The following is an 8036-nucleotide window of genomic DNA, read 5'->3' on the forward strand; positions in this document are numbered from 1 at the left end:
CAATCTGTTCAAGGTTGCAGCCATGGCATTTCTGAGAAACTTCATACTTGATCATAGAGAGATCTGAGCCTCCTATTAAGTACTTGTAGTTCGCCATTCCTTTTCTTCGTTATGTTTCCCTTTTTTCAAGATTGAAAAGTGAGTTGCAATTTTTCTCTTTACATGTTTTATGTGTCTAGTTATAAATACTGCTGGTAATTTTTGCTGTTCTGAATCACAGTGATTTTGCATCATTCTTGTGCCAATGGATGCCCCCTTTTTTGATGTTCCATGCCATGTCTTCCAATTTCATAATATAAGAGAACATCTACTTTCTTGAGCCTTGACCTTTACAAGAACTATGGATTTTTTTTCATGTCATATTTTATGCGTTACCCACCTTTTTGTTATAATAACTTGTTTTTCTTTTTAATATTATAAATCTATATTTTTCATACTGATGGTGGGTCTGTATTATAAAATGACAAAGAACGATACAATCAAGTCAAACGTTGTATTTATCAAAACAATGTTGTACAATATAAGATAGATACATTATGTGATGATATGCAACAACGATCCAAACAAATTGTCAGCTTGCATCAATTGGTAGAATGGTGCTGTCAAAAAAAGTTTTTGTTTTTATACCTGTGAGATCAAATTCTCAAATCCATTAATAGGAAACAAAATCTGTAATACAATAGAAGTAATGGTTAAATAAATATGATTTAACTATTTGGGTTTGGAGAATAGCGGACGCTGGTTCTTAAGCTTCAAGAAGTCGGACTTTTTGGTCTTATGACGATGATTTTGGCGCACTGTTGCAACTGACCTTAATAAGCGACATATGCTGTACTCCCTCCGGCTCATATTACTTGTCCACTTTTCTTTTTTAAAAATCAAACTATATAAATTTTGACCAGCATTTTGAGATATATTTTTTTAACATATTGATACGAGAAGAATTGCAACTTGTAGTACTTTTTGTGTAGTTTTTGAATATCTAAATCATAATTTTAAAATATTGAAATTCAATTTAGCTCCAAAAATTGGTCAACTTAACTCTCGAAAAACGAAACAGGACAACTAATATGGTATCGAGGGAGTACTTGGTTTGATTTTTTAATTTAAGGATAAAACTGTTTTGGTTTGATTTGTGATTTTAAAAAGAGTAGTCTCATTATCTTTTTTTTCTAATTCGTTCACTTAAAAGTGTTGTTCTGAACTACTTCTTGTTCAATTCTTCATTTAGGAGAAAAATATCTGGAGAAGTAGATTTTATAGTCCATTTACAAAAAGTTTTTCATTTTTATGGCTTTCATTTTTCTGCGCTCACACGCGTATTTATATATATATTATTGGGCAATTCGCAGAATTGCCCTTCTTTTGGGGTGGTCTTTAAATTTTGCCCTTCATATTTGAAATCTTTAAATTTTGCCCTTCGCTAAATCCCATAGGTTTCGGGTTCGAACCCCCATTCAGTCAAAAATTAAAAAAAAAAAAAAATCGCAAGGCAGAGTTTGAATTTCGCTATGCCCCGTGACATCAAGATTGTGAAGGAATTAGCAAAGTTATCTTTGACCCCGCATACTTATGCCTTATGGGCGGACTTGACATAAGTATGCCGGTTCGCATAACTTTGATAATTCCTTCATAAGTTTATGCTTGGATCCGGCATAAAAGTTTGCCCGTTAAAAGTATGCCCCCATCGGCATAAACTTGTTAAGGATTTACCAAACTTATGCCGATGGGGGCATACTTATGCCTTATGGGCAAACTTTGCCTTGAAGCATATATATGTATTTTTTCAAGCATATATACCAAAGTTACATGGAAAAGTATTATGCTACAACCAAATGTCCATCCCGTATACAAATTCACACTTTGTCGGCAATACAAGGTAGATTAGCAATTGTTGATAGACTTGAAATATTTTCCCATCTTCGTAAGGCACTCCAAGAAATATTTTCCCATCTTTATTTTGAATGCTCCATCACAAAAGGATTGTGGTACATTGTTGTTGGTATGGGTACACTAGAAGAATAGAAATTTGTAAGATGAAATCACATGGATCTCACACGTTGCTAGACACAAATCAAAGCACGCTCCATTACTTCCGCATTTTTGGTATGCTAGTGGCATTGGTTTGGAGAGAAGGAACCTACTTTCGATTTCAAAATCTTTAAATTTCTTCCGATAGACTGCACAGAGATTGCACAACATATTCACATCCAAGAAACAATTTCAAATGGCAGAGAGCTCTGCGCTATGAATTCTATCCCTAGCTAAGTGTAGTTGATTAAAAACTCGTCGTTGTTTTTTTAATGTAATAGTTGCTCCTAGTTTGACTTATACAAGTTAGTGAGTAGGAATTTTACCATGTGTACGGTTGAAGGTCGGCTTCAACTTTTGTCTTGTACAAGTTTTTTGGATGGAATAAAATAGACTTTCAACCAAAAAAAAGTTTGCCTTATAAGGCAAAGTTTAAATTTTATATGCCCCCTCCCAAGGCGGACTTTTAGTTATGTTTAACTAAAAGTACCGCGAGGGGCATTTGCCTTGAGGGGCGGACTTTTAGTTATGCTTAGATCCGGCATAACTTTAACTTTTCTTAAAGATTGTATCTTTGGATCCGGCATACACTCCCCTAGTCCCGCCTTGCGAAATTATTTTTTTATTTTATGCTTGAGCGGGGTTCGAACCCGTAATTTCATGTATTCGCTCATCTTTCCAAGCAAAGGGCAAAATTTAAAGACCACAAATATGAAGGGCAAAATTTAAAGACCACAAATTTGAGTGGCAAAATTTAAAGACCACCCCAAACGAAGGGCAATCCGTGCAAAAAAATGTATATTATTAGAAGAGTAAGCCCGTGCAAGACTGCCCAACACAAAAAATGAGTTTAGTAATAAAATTGCGAACGTATTATTATATAAACACAATTACAATTCAATCAATTTAAATAGCATTTGTTATAGCCCTTTATTTTTAGGTACAAACGAATGGGTTGAGCGCTAGTTTTGGGAAGCTTCCTACCTTAACCATTGGAGTGAAGGGTTCGAACCCATTAGTAAGATGATTTCTTTTTCTTATTCTCCCCTCTCCGGATGCAATAGAATTTTTTTAATAAAAGTACATAGAAACTCTATCTTAATCCTTTTTAATGAAATATGAGCACACACTTGGTGTTTTTTTGTGTTCAATCTAAATCCTCCTCCTCCTTTTAATTTCTTCTGTTAATTTTTCTCTAAGCTTAACTTTATTATTTTATGAACTTACTATGATTCAAAGACGGAGACCCCCTATACTATGAAAATTCTACGCATGCACCCTATGTAAGGCATATATGTAATTAAGTATATTAAAATGTAAATTATAAATTATAAAAAATAAGCTTTTATATATTTCCGAGTGGTAAACCCACTCTTATATATAGTTAAAAAAAAAAAAAAATTAAAAATTAAGGTGGGGTCTACTCTTCTACAATAGTATAATAACACATAGGAGATCTGAAAAAGTTAGCACAAATAGGGCGGTAAATTCTTTCAAAGGCTAAATACGGGCAAGAGATCGATAGCGTACAAGTACTGGAAAAGGACTTTGAAATAAGAGTCAAAGAGTGCTTGAAATTGTCGGAAGGGAAGTGGATTGGGGCGGCGATGTGCCCCGGATGTGGAACGGTGATGAGTTGGTCTGCTGATCGACTCGGGATTCTTCTATTCAAGATGACATGAGACCTCGTCTCCTCTAAATTTTTATGACTAATAATTATCTTTATAGAGATATTTCTTATATATCTTATGAAATCATGATTTCACATTTTTATTTTAAATCAGTGTTTGTTTATACAATTTGTACAAAATTTCAACTTCAACTTCATATCATGATTTCAAATTTCAAATTTAAAAAAAAAAAAATTAAATGTAAAACTTGACCCATAAGTTCATATTTTGTTTAAAAAAAAAAAAGGGCAATTCGCATGAATGCCCCTCAAATGGTTGGTCTTTAATATTTGCCCTTCGCGTAGAAACCCTGAGGTTCTGGGTTTGAACCCTGGCCGGCATAAAAGTAAAAAATAATTTCGCAAGGCAAGGCTTGAGGAAAATTATGCTGGATCCGTCATAAATTTTATGCCTAAGGCAATTTATAAGGCAGACTTTTATGCCTTAAGGCAACCTTTGCCGGAAACAGCATAAGTTGTTATAAGGCATAACTAAATTGATGCCGGATCCAAAGATAAGTTGTTATAAGGCATAACTAAATTTATGCCAGATTCAGCATAGGTTGCCTTATAAGGCAAACTTTTAGTTATGCTTTAACGCAACATATGCCGGATTCGGCATAACTTTAGTTATGCCTTAAGGCAACTTATGCCGCATAAGGCAGACATTTCTCAAAGCCTTGCGTTGCCAAATTATTTTTATTTTTATACATGAGCGGGGGTTCGAACTCAGAACATCAGTATTTTCGGCCACCTTTTCAAGAGAAGGGCAAAACTTAAAGACCACCAAGTTGAGGGGCAAAATTTAAAGACCACCCCAAAAGAAGGGTAATCTGTGCAAAAAAAATGTAAAAAAAGATCCATAAGTAGATAGATATATTTACCAACCATTTACATCAAATATTAAAAGATCTCAAGTTGGTAGTATATTTATAACAAATTTACTCTTACCAAATGCATATGGGAGAATTATATTAAAGAGTAATTATACTACAACTCGTATTCAATTTTCATTTTTATTGAACTAACGCTCAATCAATTGATGTTATATTTTTTAGAAAGGTCTGCTAATAGCGTATTAATTTTTTTATGAATTATGATTTGCTCATTTGGATAAAAATTGGAAAAGTTTTGACGATTTTCACAACTTGTGAGGTTCTTATGTCTATGAGAAAAATACAACTTAACTAACAAAAAATTATGTGGATTGCCCTTCGTACGGACATGTCTTTAATTTTTGTCCTCAATTCGCTGGTCTCTAATTTTTGCCCCTACTTCTCATTTAATGAAAATTTGTGGGTTAAAGTACCCTTTTCGCACCAGAGATGCTGGGTTCGATCCCTAGCAGAGTTGGAAATAATAATAATTTCGCAAGGCATAGGTTTGATCCCTAGCAGAGTCTGAACCTATGCCTATTCGGGCGAAGTTATACAGATGCCTTGCCCAACAAAAGTTCGTAGAAATGAAGTTCTATATAGTTTCAAGGAAACCCTTGCTGTGTCCGGCATAGTTTCTATGTAACTACATAGCGAATAGGCATAGTTTCATATGAACTTATGCCTTGCAAAATTATCTTCTTCTTTTTTTTCTTTTTTTTAATTGAGTGGGGGTTCGAACCTAGAACTTCGGGATATTTTCAGTCACCTTTTTAAGCGAAAGCCAAAAATTAAAGACCGGCGCCTTGAAGGACAATCGCGCAAATTGCCCCTTAAATAATTCAAATTGCATGTCCAAACAAAACTTTAATTTCAAATCATGTCCAAACGGCTTCTAAGATTGGATAGATTCAAATATTAATTTTTGAGCTTTGATTCAAGAATTAAATTGACTTTATGGGTTTCAGTTCGACCCGATCTGGATTCCACATGGGCTTTATGTGGGGCTTTCAATTCAATTAAAGCCCACTTAATTAGGGCATAGGGCACAATATAAGAAGCAACATAACCACAAAAAACAACACAAATCTCATTAGTTTAAGTCTGAGGCTATGGTGAGAAAAAAAACAGAGAGAAGTGGGAGTTTTATTGGTGGTTTTGCCCCTCTCTGTAATTCTCCACAGCCAATGATCACACAAAATGAATAAAAAAAAAAAAAAAAAATTGCAAAAACCACCCTTTAAGTGAAATTTAATTTCACTAGACTTCCCTCAGTTTCACTTTTTGTTACTTCTTCTGTCCCAATTTATGTGTAATGAGGCTATGAAGAAATTCAAAGATTTTTGTCTTTTTATAAAGATGAATAAATCAGATGTATATTTCCATTGAGCTTGAAAAAAAAATTGTATTTTTGGCATGGCAGCTCAAATTGGTCTATGAGATTTGGAGGAGAAATTATTTCTTTTCTGTCTCATAAGGCTAAGAAATTGCAGCCATGACAGTTTTTTTTTTAAAAGCTTTTTGGATTTTTGTCTGAGAAAAGGCGAATCTGAGCCTCTTCCATTGCCTAAAGAAAGGAAAATTACACGTTTATGTCTATTTTTTGAAAATATTTACACCATGTAGCCCATACTTTGAGTTTATTACTTGCTTTAGCCAATATTTGTGTATAAACACCCTTTATAAACTATTATACACTTTTATACATTGTGTATAATGCTTTCCCCCCAGGTATAATGTTGTATAATGTTGTGTAATATTGTATATTGGGTTACGTGGCATAATAAGTTTCAAAATCTGTATATGGGTGTGCCTAAAAATGTTTTCTTTTAATATGGTGTGCCTAAAAATGTTTTCTATATGGGTGTGCCTAAAAATGCTTTCTTTTGACAAGGATGTGCCTTAAAATGTATTCTTTTGATATGGGTGTGCCTAAAAATGTTTTCTTGACTAGAATTCTAGAAATGTGACTGCTAACTCTATTTTTAGAATTCATATCTAGTTGCTTTTTGCACTAAAGCCTAAACCCAAGTGAATGAGGCTGTGATTCATTTTTACAGGATGCTTGAATTTCAAATATTTGAGCTGATTTGTGTCTTGGCTTGCAATATTTAGTCAAACTTGTGAGTTTGTGAGTTGGTTTTATTGACCTAAACAAGAAGTCATACTTATTGCTATTTACTTTTGATTGAATTTGCTTCCTTTTGTACATGAAAGAATTCATACTAAATGATGAGTATATTCAAGTTAGCTATGGATTAACATCCAAATGAAGCTTTTTGTCATAGTTACTCTGATAGATGAAACATCCACTAGCTCTTTGTTATCACGACTACTTGTCTAAATGTTTTTACTATGTCTGTCTTATGCTTTATTTAATCAGTTTTTTTTTCTTACTATATCTGTCGTATGCTTTATTTTTATGAGGTTCTTGAGATGCAAGCTCACACCGTTCTAGACATGATTGGGAATCCGAAAATTTCTGATCAATGTACAGTGAACTGCGCCTCATTTTTCTTCTTTTGTCGTTCTTTTTGTGTTTTTCCTTAGTTGTTGGGGTTTGTTTTGTGAATGAATTCTAAGTTGAGATGAAATGAGAAGGGCTTTGGGTTTTAAAATAGGGGAGAGCTTCAATTATAGCTCTGAAATACTTACAGGTTTTCTGTGGGGTGCCCTGCAAATCTATAGCCTTAAACAGTAAATCAAAAATGGCATCATAGTACGGATTTGTTGCAGGTCTAAGTGGTTCTTGCTTCTGAAAGTGACTTTTGTTCACTCTTTTTGAGCCAATTATTGCTTTTCAGAAGCTAGCCACTTAAGAGACTATTTCTTTCACATATTCGCCTCCAAACGCCATTACATTTTTTTAGTTTGATTGTTTTCTTGATCCAAAAATAAATCATGTTCTTGTTTCTGCTATTCACTATCTTTTTTTTTTAACCATTGATGAATGATCAAAGTTATTTAGGTTGTAGATAATAAGAGATATAATACAGTTATTTTCTAAACTGCTTGTTGCTGACCGGATTCAAGGTGGCATTTTTCCTTCCAAAACTTGCCATTATGTTTTCATGCACCTCCTACGAAAGGCTTTTAAAATGCCAGTTAAGCAATATAAGCATGCTTTTCTATTGTTCCGCAACGGTCTTAATATTATTTGTATTTGAGAATAATCATATTTTAATGCAAAAAGAATTGCTAATAAGGCAACTTTGCCGAGGGGTTCTGTATTTGTTGATCCCCTCTTTTTCCCTGTTGCCAATATTATAATTCGACAAGCTTGGAACAATTTTAGTTGATGAAACTATATATGGTTCTGACTTCAGCTGATTCCAGCTTGGCTACATTCTCCATGTCTCTTTTGATTGGGCAATTTTAGTACTTCGCAAATGTTTAGCTTATATTTCAAAAGTTTCTATTTTTGGTTGTTTTAACTTCATGCTCAGTCCAACATGTTTCAG

General features: G+C 33.7%; 1 long non-coding RNA gene across 1 annotated transcript; it reads left to right on the forward strand.

Moving 5' to 3' along the window:
* The first annotated feature begins 5629 nt into the window (after window positions 1-5629).
* On the forward strand, window positions 5630-6134 carry LOC132040261 (uncharacterized). Its single transcript, XR_009410648.1, has 2 exons — window positions 5630-5819; window positions 5851-6134. It is a non-coding gene; the product is annotated as an uncharacterized LOC132040261 (long non-coding RNA).
* Window positions 6135-8036: the final 1902 nt, after the last annotated feature.

This window comes from Lycium ferocissimum, chromosome 12 (genome assembly GCF_029784015.1).
Source record: "Lycium ferocissimum isolate CSIRO_LF1 chromosome 12, AGI_CSIRO_Lferr_CH_V1, whole genome shotgun sequence".
Lineage (NCBI taxonomy): Eukaryota > Viridiplantae > Streptophyta > Magnoliopsida > Solanales > Solanaceae > Lycium > Lycium ferocissimum.